At 38.4% G+C, this 15,458-nt stretch overlaps 1 protein-coding gene across 14 annotated transcripts in view; it reads right to left on the bottom strand.

Annotated features, from left to right (window-relative positions):
• Positions 1-413, bottom strand: part of mef2cb (myocyte enhancer factor 2cb) — a 69,044-nt gene extending 68,631 nt beyond the window's left edge. For 3 of the 14 annotated variants that reach the window (XM_023155401.3, XM_023155403.3, XM_023155411.3), the window contains exon 1: positions 151-410. The gene's annotated coding sequence lies outside the window, so the exon portion shown is untranslated. Of the gene's footprint in view, positions 1-150 lie in introns of all 14 variants that reach the window. The other 11 variants (XM_023155404.3, XM_023155412.3, XM_076890796.1 and 8 more) reach the window with 6 other exon arrangements.
• Between the last annotated feature and the right edge of the window lie 15,045 nt (positions 414-15,458).

The raw sequence follows: 15,458 nt of genomic DNA, 5'->3' as shown, positions 1-15,458 counted from the left end.
ATCCAAATTATGGCTTAATCTGTTAAACATGTCATGACCTGCTGTGCAAAGTGTTTGAAGTTCTGACAGAGACAGGTTTTCCACTAAGAGAATGAGATTCAGACTAGAGGGTGGAAAAAAAAGTGGAATAGGTGTAATTTATAAACTCACCCGTGCCTTTTCTCTGCTTCTCCAGGAAGCTACACCCTCCAGCACCAGCTGAGGCCCGACTGAATCAAACAGGTAAAAAAAAGTTGAAAAAGAGAAAAAAACAAACAAACGTGATAATGGATAAAAAGAAAACAAAAGGCCACAAATGACCTTAAATAGATGTCCTGCATGTAATAAAGCCAGACCAGCTGGCTTTGAATAGAACCCCCAATTTGGGTTGTCTGTTTGCCCCCGGTCTCTGACTGAACTGAAACCAGGTCCGGTTCTTTCCAACCATCTCTACCACCCCTACCCCTCTATCCCAGCTGAATCCACCTGCCCCTATCACTCTTGGGTAAATATAGCCTTCTGAGGGATCAGTGTCACCCCCCACCCCCCATTTCCCCTGATGCATACACATGCCCCAGACCTTTGTCAGCACTGGCATATAAGCCCTACCAAGAATGCTGCCACCTCCACAGTGGCAAAAAAAGACTCCCCTTTTTGCCCCTTCACATATCCACAGTTCTGCTGCACACAAACTTTCAATATCCTCTTTTAATCTTTCTTAAAAGTATGCGTATATATACATATACAGTATAACTTTACATAACAAATACTCCTACTCTTTGCATAACCAATCTGTGTAATTGTGCAAATAAATGAGCCACTGGAAGGGATTTGTCAGCATTGATAGCATCTTGTCCAATGTCAAAATACCAGGTGCAGTGGTATACACCTATAATTTCGTAATTATAAGCTCATTTAGCTGAGTTTATCTATGACTAAAATCCACCTACAGTCTTGTTTTTTTTTTAAAAGAAACATATTACTCAGGAAATGTTTCTCCTTTTCATTGCTACCTGATAAAAATCATACATCTTCATCCAAAAGAAAACTTCTGAATTTCCCAAAGCCGCTGGCATCCAGACTGTAAGCCATTTTCCCTTCTAAATGATACATTCAGTAGGGTGTAGGAATCAACAAGCTTAAATCATAACATCCCCTGTGACTGTTTGTACATTAGCTGAGTTTTGCGGGGGTGGCACAGGGGTAATTGTAATTTTATCACAAATTTTCCAGTCACGCTCTCATACCTGATGCCAAAATCTAATGTAGATAATGACAGAACAATACACCTAAATTAGTGTTTTATATATCCCTCTTAAGTCAACCAATTTGCTAATGTGGAGACTGATGGCACAAAGGAAAGATGAGTAGACTATAGATTGGTATTTTCCCAGAATACATCCAAAAGAGTGGATCCACTGAGACACGAGATAAAACAGTGGTGTTCCCTGGATGATAGGTGTTCACACTCCTGACAGTGAAATATGGTTTGTATTGATCTAGTTGTATTGTTTTCATGTTTCTGGGCACAGATAATCAACTAATCTGTTTATCTGGGGAAGTTTTTCTGTCACCATGACTACCTGTACACCAATCCAATCCAGGGTACCTATACATCGGTACATTTGCAGTGACATCATGAGCAGGAATTCACTAATCTTTTTTGAAGGGAATTGGGTGGGGAGCGGGTTGTTGGGGGGAGCTCATTTAATTGTGACCTACCTCTATGAGGGATTCAGTGTCTTGATCGAAGATGATATGACCGTGCTGTATTGTATTATTGTGTATTTTAGTTAAAGACTTCCCCTTAGTACACCCCCCAAATATCAATAGAGTGCACTACAGATGACCAAATCCTGGTTGTCTGATTATGAGTGTGGATAAAAATGGTAAGAAAGGAGCACAAGTACCAGTAAAGCTGTAGCACAATCACAAAACCCTTACATGTGTATCTTGTCCTAATGAGACAGTTTTAATTTTAGAAATTTTTATATTTCTTTAAAAAAAAAAAAACAGTTTGTACTTTTCTCTGAGCTTTGTGCTTTACCTTATTTAAAGTCATATCTGTGGGAGAGTAAAAACAAAAGTCACTTTATAAGCTATAATAAACTGTATGAGGACGTGTCAGCTGCTCAGGCAGAGAGGAAGCTGTGTGTGATTGAATGAGGGTACCTCTCTGCACTGGTGGATATTTTGGAAAGATACTCTGCTAAATGTTTATTCTTGCTGAGTGAGTGTCAGGAGATATGTAAAGATTAAGCAGCTGATTAAAGTACCAAAAACATCCCCCACAACAATTCAGTGAAGTCAAGGACAGTCGTCTTAGATTTGAACGGGTAAAATTAGCAATATCTCAATCATAGCAGTTATGCTAAGTGAACAAAATCATAATTCGTGATGTGCAGCTGTTGCATGTCTCCTTTAGGTATCGCAGTACTCTCTCCAGTAACCTCTACTTTCATTGGATGTTGCACTAACTCTCTTCTGATTTTGACAAGCCCTCATCAATACCTTTGGAACAATCTAACAAACTCCGTGCTAGTTTTATCGGGAAACCTGAAAAACCCCACAGCATTGCACACTGCAGCTATATGACAATGTTCTGATTTTGTTTTTTTTGCATGTGGATGCTTAAGTTTGAGTTTTATTATATTTTTCTGATTAATTCTCGTAAGGCTATACGAAGGTGGTTTCATAACGTTATTTATAATTGCTAATCAGTTGTATGCACAGGCTGCAGATGTCTGTGCTGAGCTGGTATTCTTTGTTGGTCTGACTTAAGTATTCTCACCCAGGAACTGATGGGTTTTTTTTGTATTGCTTTTATTTTTCTTTAAATTAACAGTAAAGTATGGTAATCCTAATTTGCATCACCGCTGGGTTGATGATGATGTTTTCATAGCTTTTTCATGCATGTGGACTGTTAAGCATATATTCTGTGTATATATTGTATATGCTTCTAACTGCGTGCCAGTGAGGGTGAAGGTGTTCCTTTGCTATGGCTCACAGCACTGTGGGCTATGCCAGCAGTGAAACACAAAGTGTTCTGTCAGCTGGAAGGCGACAAGTGTTCAACAGGAAACATGGCATGGCCTCTCTTCTGAAAACTGCTTTCACTGTTTTTTTATTTTCTCTATTTTTTTCTGTTGCTTTATCATTAAATCATCAACAGAAAATTAAAATAATTATTGTAATGAACTCACTGACAGGTTTATGTAACTCTGGGTGGATTTATGGGTGCTTGTATAACAAGTCCACAGTAGTCTGGGGCAACCCTGCAGTCTCACTTGGAGCTGATGATTATGAGAATCATGTAGGAATACGTGCAAGTGTATTTAGCGTTAGTTAAAAAAAAGATAATAATGCAGAGTCGGGTAGAACTAATGCTTTTTAGTGAGTAATTGTGGGTGCGTGTGTAATCCTGAAGGATCATCTTTTTCTTTTGCCAACAGTACTGCGTGGCGTGAGCTGATTTTAGTGTGTCTGCCCACCCCTCTGCTCCACACAAGGTCACTCTGTGTGTGTTCGACTTTGGAGAATGAGGGGAGGCCATGGCACACAATCACCACTAAGCACATACCTTTCTGCCCCACAGCCCCATCAGGCCAGACACAAACCTGTGGGCCGCATGTTTATCAAGCGTCTAAGAGTAAAACTGCTGATTTAAGACCGCTGGTGCCTTTCACCATACATTTCATCGTGAATCACTCCGAAAAAAAAAAAGATTTGAAGTGCTGACTTTTTATTCGGCACTCTGGCATTTTTGATAAATATTAGCTGAACGCAACCTAACCAGGACTTACCGAGCCGGGTCTCCAGAGGTCTGCTCTGATGAGCTTTCGTTGGTTTTATAGGGGAGACCTTTGACAAGATCAGATAAAACACAACAGGAGGAGGATTTGAAGGAGTGCTGGAAAGCACAAGAGAGAAAGATTGAGAGAGACAAGGACGTAGGGAGATTGAAAGAGTGCAAGAGTGAGGGAACACTTACACACCTCAATCCAAAAACAATATTTTGACTGAAACCTTACCCTTTCCATCTGGCTCTTTTGAAAGGTGGGTTATGCCCAGTGCCATGGCTAACTCTTTAGCCCACACTGTTCCTTCTGTAATTCCAGTCTGACATTTTTCCAAAAGGGTAGTTGTACATGAAATAAATGTGAGTCTTGTTACTACTGTAAGGAATTCAAAATATACATCACATGTAGTCATGATCTTCAGTTTAATGAGTGAAATAAATCAGGCACAGAAGTTAAAAATGTCAAATACACTTAAATCTGTATGAAAGAAATAAATGAAAATATCTTCACGCATAATACAGTTAATCTTGTATGTAATCAACTAACATTCAGATCTGTCATGAACACATATTTTGCCGCACGCTCCCCTCTCTGTTCATCATCTCTTGTGCTGGAGAAAAACACAAAGCATTTTCAGGTGGCCATGGTAACAAAGCAAAGCAATTTCCCTTGCACTTACTGCTCTGTATTTGCCTTAACTTCCACATAAATCTCCCCCACGTTTTTCACCCTGTTTCCATGGGGCTGAGTGTAAATTGGGAAGGAAGGCTATTTTCTTGTTACTGTAGCCAATGTACAGTGTATTCACCCTAAATACATTTTGTAAAATAAACATATATAATATGCTTTTTGAACTTGTATGACGATTGCAAGTGGCAGAAGATTTAAATCAGCCTAATGTGACATGTGGTCCAATATAGGACATCAGCCCTATATTTACAATGCAGGGATAACATCATAGATATTAGCGCAGTAAGAAAGGCGGGAAAATGGGATGATTTATTTCTTGATTAGGGAGATCTCATAAGCTTTCAGACCAGTCGATCAGACCAAACTCACAGTATCACAAATGTAAACTTGATTAATATTCACACATTTAAGTCAATGGAAGAGGGCATCCCCCTCTCTCTCCCCCCCCATTCTAAGACTATACTGTATTAAGCATGAGCATAAACAGCAGGTCTTTTGCTTGTAGATTCAGAGCAGTGCATACCATACTTCTGCTGTTTCAGTTAATGGAAGATAGGTTTTTCTTACTTTAGACAGTAAGACTGTCTCTTTAATTGTTTATTTTTTTTACTGACTGCATTTTAAGTAGGATACCTCATTATTTGAAGTGACACTGCTTCTATGAGCGTATGTCGTATATTTACATATGCTCACTTTTTCTGGATGTCAATATACAAAATAGCAACATTTTTTATAACATTTTGTTAAACCCTGAAGTTTTAATCAGTGTGAAAGCATACATAAATAAATAAATGAACTAATCATTTCTTAAGTTAAGTTGACATTCTTTATGTACCTGGTAAACTAGGTACATAAAGGTAAACTAAAGAATTTGTGATCTTTGTGTGCAAAAAAGTATCTTGTTTTTCGGATATAAACACCTCAAAGAATTCATTCTGTTTGTCAAGTTTTCTAAGCTGTTATTTCTCCTATTTGGGGGGATATATCACTTTCAAAAGTTAAGGTTTAGTTAGCAAACCACCAACACAACAAAAAAAAACCAAAATCAACCTATTTATCTTCTTATGCAGATTCTTTCATTACCAAACCTTCATGACCTAATTATTGAGCTCAGTCTTGGGTCATTTGAACTGTGGTATACCCAAACTGAGTCATATATTTTTTTTTAGTCATAATGATAAACACAAACTGTTCACAGCTGTCTTTGCTATTTTTACATCATTAAATTCAAATCAGAATCACTAATACTCCTCTTTTCATGTTCAACACTCTTAAAGTCCCGTATACTACTTCAGTTTTTCTAGCAAGTCCAGTAATCTGGCTAAGGTGTTTCCTACGAGCTTTCAGAATATGGCAAACGTGACATGAGAGACTACAGTTAAACAGCCACAGTCTGCAGTTCACAGACCAAAGTCTGATTAAGTATTGTGCTTTGGTGCCTAGGGAAAACAAAGTCTCAGACCAGAGGTTTAGGGTGTTGCCTGCCCCTTCTGTCAACTGCATTTAACATGACAGAGCACAACTCTGACTCAAACCGCAGAGATAGAAAACGTCTGACTATGTCAGGGGAAAAAATAATATGTCAGTTGTTTCATTGTGGCATTGTGTGATTGCCACGCATGCAACAGAGTGAAGGTCCTAACCTGCTCTAATTTTAAGAATAATTTTTCCTGTGTAAGAATCTTATTCTTCTACAATGATTCGGACGATGCAATGCATAGGGTATTTTCTTTACATACTTACAAGATAAAAGTCCTTTTTTGTTGCACAAAACTCATGATTGACTAACAATGGCAATTTTATGATGCACAGTTCGTGATTTTAGTGTAAGTTGGTTTCAGCCATTTGGTAAACATGGGTGTGTGTATCATCAAGACGCAGGAGACAGGAAAAAACCTTTCTGCAAGTAGAGGTCTGCAGAATCAAAAGCATACAGATTTATGATATATATTGGAATCAGAATATCTATGAGAATCTACATAATCTACAATCTGCTCTGAATGTGATACTATGCAAAACAACCAGCTGATGACAATAAAACTTTCCTGTAAGTACAATAAATACCCTTTGAACAACGTTATTAAAAGATTTGTAAAAAATAACATTTAAACATTTAAAATTTTAATTTATCACTATTAACATTTGTCACAGCAAACAAGATAATCGACCTTCAGCAACATTATGAGTGTTGATGTTGCATAGTTTGTCTATGTCACGACAACCAGCTGATTCTGAATATCTGATTTTTAAATCTCCAAATATGAGTATTAGCTGGAAAAACCCCTCATTAGTCGAGCTCTATAATTTCATCATAATTTTATTTTAAAAAAACAACTCATTTTCCTTTTTTTGGCATTATATGTTAAGGTTTCATTGAAAAATATTTATTTCATATTTAATATTAAATGTACCTAATTAAGGTGGAACATCCCTTTTCTCAGGCTAAGTCGTCCTTCCACTGTTGCATCTGCGTCTGGTTTATATTTGTCCTTCTGATTTATATTTCAGAGAACAGTGTGATATTTCTTAAATTAGCATCTTCATTACAAGGTGTCTTATTTCTTCCATTAGATGCTGTCATTGTAGCGATACTGTAACCCGTCTGATGTAAAGCTTTTCTGCTTTGTGGTGCCTCTGAGTAAGAAGCTCCACAGGGCTTATACTCTTGCCTGCCAGCAATATCACATCCAAGTTCACACATCCTGATGAGTGAATGCAGACAAAGACACACAAAGACATTTATACAACACGCTTACAAGCGCACGCTTACAAGCGGAGCACGGAAACTCAGGCACTGTGAGCACAAGCTTATATAAATGTACATACTGATACTGTGCATAGGTTCACAGGAGGAGAAAGAGATAGAGCGAGACTTGTCATCCACCTGTCAGGAACGGTAATAATTTCAAAGTATTTCTCACTGCGGCCTCTGCCACACACCCTCCGTGTTGAACACTAAAGAATAATCATTTAAATGTCTCCCAATCAGCCCTTTTGCCATCTTCAATTACACCTTTCCAACCTTACATTTATATAATTTTCTAATCTAGCTGATGCGTGGGGCTGTCAAATGTGCCAGAGAAAGCAGCAAAGCACCAGCAAAGACTGACAGATGGATCCACCAGGATGGAGAGGCATGCCTCTAGATCTTCCATATGCCCTGGCACCACTGGTGGATTATGGTCACATCCGGCTGGATTTTAGTTATTATTATGGGAAGTACCAGTGATTGTTTTCTGTTTGTTAACAACAATGCATTCCACTTTGAAATAACAGCAAAGCCGAACTAGTTGGTTTCTGGAAGAGCATTTGTAAGAAAGGGAAAAAAATAGAGCACTATCAGTTCACACAACAAAATGACTACTACATCTAAAAAATTGTTAGTAGGTTAAACAGAGGTTTAGCATCACCCAGGTTGACTACTTTTTCTGGTCTAACACATTATTTGGGCTTGCTGTAGCTCAGATTCTCCTCAGTATTGATTTTCTGTCATTTTACGAGTCTAGAACTTAGTACCTTTGTGTAGAGCCATTAAAGGGTAAAAGCATTTTGAAAGGGCAGCTCTTGGTTGTGCTTAGTTTCTGGTAGTGCTGTTCTGAGTAGATGGACATGGAGTGCGAGTATAACTCTGAGGTGTCACCCATTACAGTGTTTTAGGTTAAAATGCCCAACTGCCCACTCTCCTAACATAAAAAAACACATCTAAAAGGACAGTGAATGGTGCTTTTTATTTATTTAGTTTTTCTTGGAACCTGAATCATGGAATTATGGAACTTGAAAACATAACATCCACGTTTCCTGTCTCTCACAATAGTATCTGCATTTCCATAACATGTTTCACTTGCTAGTGGCACATTCAAAACAAAGGGAAAAAAATAAATGTTTTAAGACTGTGTCACTAGTTAACTACACTTTGCAAAATGATACAAAATCTAATCGGTGATGTTGCCATTGCCAGACAATGACAATGTAAAAAAACATTTTTAAATGGGAGTGCCACAGTAATTTTCAAAAGATGTGTGCAAGAAACACACACTTCCTCTTATACTTTTCCATTCTTGTCCACTTCTGACTGAGAGTCCTTTGATGGTGAGTATATCCGGTGGTGATGGTAGTTGTTGTGTTCCACGTGATCTCCATTGCTGTCACCTGGCTATCTTTCGTCCTTTCCTATGCTTATGTGTTCATACTGATTCGCAGGCCTCGTTACCACGTGATGCATAGCCTCAGTGATTCTGAAGCTGGTATTTACTGAGTGAAATAGGCAAAAATATAAATGCATCTCATTTGGCACTTGTAAGACATCTTCTACGTTTTCATTTTTAACTAGCACTGTTGAAAAAATGACACAGACACCAATTTCCAATGCTTGAATGGATCTTGTCAGACACTACATCTCCATTCCCGATTTACCCTGACCTTATCATGCGACTACAAGTGAGCAGTCAACCTCCTGCTTTCTGTTGACCCCAGCCCATGATGTGTTATACACATAATGTGTAATACACATTATGGGCACATTTTTTAAAACAAGGTGCTCAAATACTTGCCTCATGCAAAGTCACACTTTCAATCTTAATGGGCATCATGGCTTCAGCATCATTTATAAACATTAGAAACAAATGCATCTCACCTGTTGGAAATATAAAAAACTTTAAGAAAAGGAATTAATAAACAAATTTATTTTGCATTCAGTAAGCTTAAAAAGAGGTTGGCACTTCCAGGTTACTCATCATTGGCTGAACTGAATCTGTACCAAACCACTGTGCGGGCAGCAGCAGACAACTAAAATCAAGTTTTTTTTGTTTTTTTTTTCAATAAACAGATATTGCTAATCTTTTTTTTCTGAATTGTGTTAGCTTGTGACTTTGATAGAATCTGTGTTGGCTTCAGCTTTACAACACAGATGTGGCAATTTAAAAGACAGAGACCATCTTTTGTCACCATCTGTTTAGAGCAGTTTAATCCAGTGCTTCATATTATATTTGATGTCTTCAATTTTCCTCATTTCTGTGATATTGTTGAGTGACACATTTTATTTTGCAAAGGTCTGAGTTTTTACTAAAACGACTGATAACACTTTTATTAAAAAAAACTTCTTACTGTTAGCTAAAAAAATAAAAATAAAAGGAAATTTAACGGGAAAGATATTACATTTCACCAGCTGCGCAAACTTCACCAACAGGTTCTGAGAAGCTGAAGACAGAAACACTAACAAACCGATCATTTTGAGCAAGTCATGCAAGTGTAACGCTCTCATATGCATCACACCATTGTGTTCTTCTTGCACTGATACATGCAACATAAGCTGTCCTTGCTGAACAGCTTTCTTTATACGTGTAGCTGTTCATATTTTCCTCACCGGACTTTTGACGGCCACGTACACAAACAGAAATGCAACACCTCTGCAACAGATTCCTCACCATGACGGAGGAAAGGAGTGTGGGAGAAAGTGAGTATGAGAGGAAAACCCGACATTGTGTGTGTGTGTGTGTATGGGCGTGTGTTTGTGTGCGAACAATATGTTCTTAATGTTCTTACCTGTCACTGATGAATATTTTATTCTCAGCCTGTTTAAAACAAGACACTCTCAACTTGCTATGAATAAGAGTCATCTGTCAGCACTATTTTCAGACGCGCTCTCAAAACTGAACACTAAACTGGGCATTCCTCTTAGAAGCCAGGAGTGAAAGTTGACACAAATCACACATTATAATCTTTATGTTTGAAGACAGCTGAACTAATTCCTTAATTGAAAGTAGGAATCAAATGTACCATGAATGATCTTGTTTACAAGTTTAAGGAAACACAGAAATTGAGGTAATCCACTGGAGGTGCTTCTTTTTTTTTTCTCTCTTTTTTGCGGTAAGGCAACATGCTGCACTTTTATGCATTTCCAATAATATAAAATGACACTAAAACAGCAAAACCAATGTTTAACACTGACATGTGGAGGCTGAATATTGTTCTTTACATGAATTTTACATTGAAGGGTTGTCATAGTGACTCATCAACCAACTCGGTCTCCTGCTGTTTTGCACAAAACCTGTCAAATGGAGATTTTTTTTCTTTAAATCCACAGATTCTTATGCTTAACTTACATTTCCACTAGGTAGCCAGATTATTCCATTTCTTATTCAATGAAAACACAACTTTTGAATTTTCATCTGTGTTTGGATTGCAGATTTTCATTTCAGGGTTGTATGTGACACGCTAGTTAACTATTATTTCCAGTTAACATCCTCATCTTTCTTTGAGCTAAAACTAACTACTGTTTATTCATGGGCTGTTAATAAACCAGGCAGCTGTAAAACTACAAATTCTATCTTGCAATGGGACACATTCAGTGGTAATTAGTTCTCAGACCAGGCCTGTAAAGTACCTACTGTACCTTTGGTGTAGTCCTTAATATGGTAGGTATAACAGGATCAATATTTACCAGGATCTCTCTGTCTCTCTCGCTCTCTCTCTCTCTCTCTCTCTCACACACACACACACACACACACACACACACACACACACACAGACTCACAAGCTGAACGTTCCAGCCACGCTGTGGAGCTGGTAATAGGATACAGAAAGGGGAGAAGGTAGTTGAAGCTTATATCCTGCACATCTAACGAACATTTCTAAATGTGCGTATTACAAACAAACAAACAATAAATAAATAAACAAATAAAAATAAAACTAGAAGACTTGAGACGAATTTCTCCTCCAGATGCATCTTGGTCATATCCATCACTCATGAGTGTTCAAATCTCAAATGATAATTTCTTTGAATTATATTATGATTTCCAAGAAAAACAAAAGCTTGAAACGCCTGGGTTTAAAGAAATAGATGATAAAATATTTAAATACCAACTTTAAAAAAAATATATACAGACATGTTATTATTGGTATTCAAAAGGAAAAATGTGCTGCAAACACAAGCTCACGCTAGAAACAGATTAACACATTTCAAAAAGTTTTTTTTTTTTTCCAAAAAGCTTAAGGAGCAAAATAAAGTGCAGAAATCTGCCAGTAATTGTCTCAGCAAAACTTCATTTTGTAGCCGAAAAGGGAGGGTTTGGACCTCCACTGCGACTGATAAGGCTTTGTGTGGAGTTAGTTATTTTTTGTGGGAGTGGTGCAAACCGACTAAGGGACTTTATTGATTCAAATTAATTAATCCACTTACAGAGGAAGGGGATTCTGTAGCTCTGGAGCGTCTTAAATAGTCCACACAAATTAAACTGTAAATTTGTTGCCTTTAATGATATTCCCAAGTAATTGAATTGCAGGAATGTTTCAAAATATATGGCATTAGCATGCAAAAACCATGTGTTTTAGCAATGGATAACCCAAATAAATTTGATATAAATTAATTTTTGATACGGTTGAAGCCTATTTAGTGTGATTGTAATTACCATCTCTGCAGTGAAGTAAATGCATGTGGATTTTAGAGAGAAAGACAAGATAAAGCTAATACATATTTATGTTTTTGATGTAAGCAAATATTTTACAGGAAAACATATGTGAAAAGAGGGTTACTTGTGCATTTATCTTAGTAGCACATAATGTCTTTAGCTATTGGTATAATAATTAATATAATAAGAATTAACAACATGACATTCAAAGAGTTATTGAATGTTATGTATTTTCTTTCCTCTTCTTCTTCTTCTTCTTCTTCTTTAAATATATATACCAAATTTGGTCTGGCAGGAAAGTTGTAGGTGTCCCATATTGCTCCTGTTCCTCTTTTTTTCTCACTAATACTTTGTGACAGCCATAACACGACATCCTTGGCTAATCCCAACAGGAAAAATATAGATTAGACATTTTATACCTGCACAGATGATTTTACATGCACTCTATGACAACTGCCACTTCTCATGCCAAAACCAAAAAAGTGAAAAAGATAGACACGGTAGGAAAATAAGTACGACATAATTATCCCTTTCTAATTTACTGAGTGAAGTTGGTGAGATAATTGATGCAGTGTTGTTCCTAGCGCATCTGTTTTTTTTTGTTTTTTTTCCGGTGACACATGGCACAGTGTTTGTATGCATCTGTGTATGTGTGTGTGCGAGTGTGTGTCTGTGTAGGTTTCAGATGCTTCCGGCTTTAGACAGGTGAGAGTGCCTTCACACCTTTGCTGTGGCTGTTTTTGTCACACAGAAAAGCATACTTACACAATCGCTACACGCACAGAACAGTAACACATATGGCTTAGTTAAAACAAAACAAAATGACATAATCATCTCATTTCCTTTGTGCATATGAATCAACTTTTATTTGTGCATATGTAGCTTGAGTTTGATTTGAATACAATTAGACTATGTGACATAGTTGACCAATCAGAGAACACACTCAAAGTCACACTAATTATTATTTATTTTCCCCATGACACCAATATTCCATCAAAACACATATTCAAAAATTTACTAATTGGATGGTTGGTAATTTCCAGGCAGCCATGTAACTTTTCAACAGACTTCACTCTAATACGACTTTTTAAGATTTTAGCGTGTATGTAAAAAAGCAGGTTTCCTATATACAAACATTGTGAGTATTTCTGTGATATTGCAGCCGTCTCTTGAGATGCTGCGTCTAATATATTTTCACTAACAGTGCTAAATCACATTCACGTTACAGCAGACGCAACAGGATGACCTCCGCAGTCAAAGCTTAACCCCACGCACCCTCTTTTAAAGGATCCTATGGCGAGGGCTAATGAAATACAACCCCTTTCCCGCTCCCCAGTGAGTGCAAGAGGGGTTTTTTTCTGATTGAAAACTTCCTGGATGTGTCTTGCTTGGTTTGTGAAACGTTGTAATTACTGCTGGGGGTCTCCTCCTGCTCTATTTGCAGGGGGGCTGAGCAGCGTTTGCTTGCACTCCAGGGCTCTCCCTCAGTTCAGAACACTTAGGCCCATCTAATTAGAGTCTCTGCCACATCTCTTTACTGCTGTCTCCACGCACAGCTGGGGACAACCCCCAAATCAAGCTGTGGTGCGCAAAGGCTCACAGACCTACGTTCTTCAAGCAACAACAGGCAACACTCTCAATAGGTTCTGAACATTAATGCTTTCCCTTGCTTTCTCATCCATCCCCTCCCTTCTTCTCTTCTGCAACACCACCACGACTCTCTTTTCTCCATCCTTCTTTTTTCCCTTGCTTTGTTCTCCCTGTTCTACTCACCAAGCTCAGGCACAGCAGCTACAAAGAGCCCCACATAGGAAGATGAGAGAGAGAGCAGAGAGTGAAGAGGGTTCAGATGTTGCACAGGGCTTGTGTGTTCGTATGTGTGTTTGTATTTCGGTGTTTGTGAAACTCTGAAAGTGTGAGGCGGCAGGAGATCGCCAGGGTAGTGAGAGTTGGTAGTACACCCAGAGGCACTGAGAAAGAACAGAGAGAACACTTGCCCCCCCATCAAGAGCAGTTGTTCAACCCCCCGAGGCAAGGTGATGCAGGGATGGGGGAGCAACAAAGGGCGGAGAGGTGGCAGGCGAAGCTACACTCTTCTGCTTTTCTCTTTCACCTGTTCACCTTTACATTCTCTTCAAACTCTCCCCCCACCCCTTCTTTATACCCAGTGGGTTCATGGAGAATGGTTGTGTAGATTTTTATCGCACTCCTCCTTGTCTCAGATGAAGTTGAGAAAACACCAGCTGTCTGTATACTTGCAAATCTATAAGATATGAGCAGATGTAACAATGTCTTGGACAGGTGAAATTCCTGTGAAAGTATGGATGTATCTGTGTGCCTTTGTGTGCATTACTGTAAAACATTCGTCTAGAACTGTCCGAGCTGTTTATTCCTTTGAGTATTTCATTATATGTGGCCTTTGATAGAGGCTGGAGTTTCACAGCTACTTTAGTCAAACCTCACCTTCGACTCTGCGTGTGTTACGTCTGGTGCTTACACCAGTGCTTACATGTGCTTACATGCATTTGTGTGCGTGTGTGTTTCTCTAATGAAGGTGGGATTTAAAAAATATATATATATATATATATATATGGAAGGAACAACAGTCTTTGAGTCACATATGATGAGGGATGAAATAGTGTGTAACATTGAGCATGATGCACCCCTGGGACACATACTGTACTCATGTCCCCGCAAACACACACTCACGCACTCTCTCTCTCTCTGTGCATCTTAATCAAATGATATTTTGAAGCGGCCCTTGTTCCAATTAGTTCAAGCAATGCATATGTATGGATACGTGCATTTTTCTTTCATCTCTTATATACACAATAAAGAAAAAGTGAGGGAGGGGGTGGTAGAACAGTGATTCCATCCTGCACCTGGAAAGTTGAAGAAGTGACCATAGACCACATGTGCTCTCAGTTCTGTTCTGGCTTTCCCTGCACTTCTCTCTCGTCTCTCGTGTTGAGAACACGCACCTGCAGTCAGCCTGTAACCACGCGCCACGCTTCAGTAATCTGCTGACTCCCTCTGATTTACAGCTTTATGCCTGGTAAGTAGCCAAAGAACTCTGACTGCCTGGTAACTTTACAATGAACACTATTTTTCAGACCCACTCGCCTACACTGTGTAGTATACCAAAAGGAAGGCAGCATGTGTCACGGCTAGGTTTTCTCACTGAAATGCTATCTTTCAGAATGTGTTATTTCGTGACAGGAACACTGCAACACTGAAAATTGCCTCACTTTCATGCATATGGAATAATGTGCATGTGTGTGTATATATATACACACACATGACAACAGCAATTGGTACTTTTAATCTACATGTATTCTTGTGTAACTGTATTTGTATTTACTAATCTAATATGATGACACAACACAGCATACAAAGACATTTTTATTTATTTTTTTGCCCACTAGCAACTCACGTTCAAAGAACATGGCATAGGTGATAACATAACTGTCAAAAGAAAAGCTCTTAAAACGAAGCCTGTCATGCCATTTCCCGCCACAGTGTAGGCTGTGCGGATGAACTTGTCATCAGTTTAGTCCTCACCCTTGTTTTAACACATCTCCAG

The sequence above is a fragment of the Maylandia zebra genome, linkage group LG12 (genome assembly GCF_041146795.1).
Source record: "Maylandia zebra isolate NMK-2024a linkage group LG12, Mzebra_GT3a, whole genome shotgun sequence".
Lineage (NCBI taxonomy): Eukaryota > Metazoa > Chordata > Actinopteri > Cichliformes > Cichlidae > Maylandia > Maylandia zebra.
This window is presented reverse-complemented; position numbering and strand designations above follow the sequence as displayed.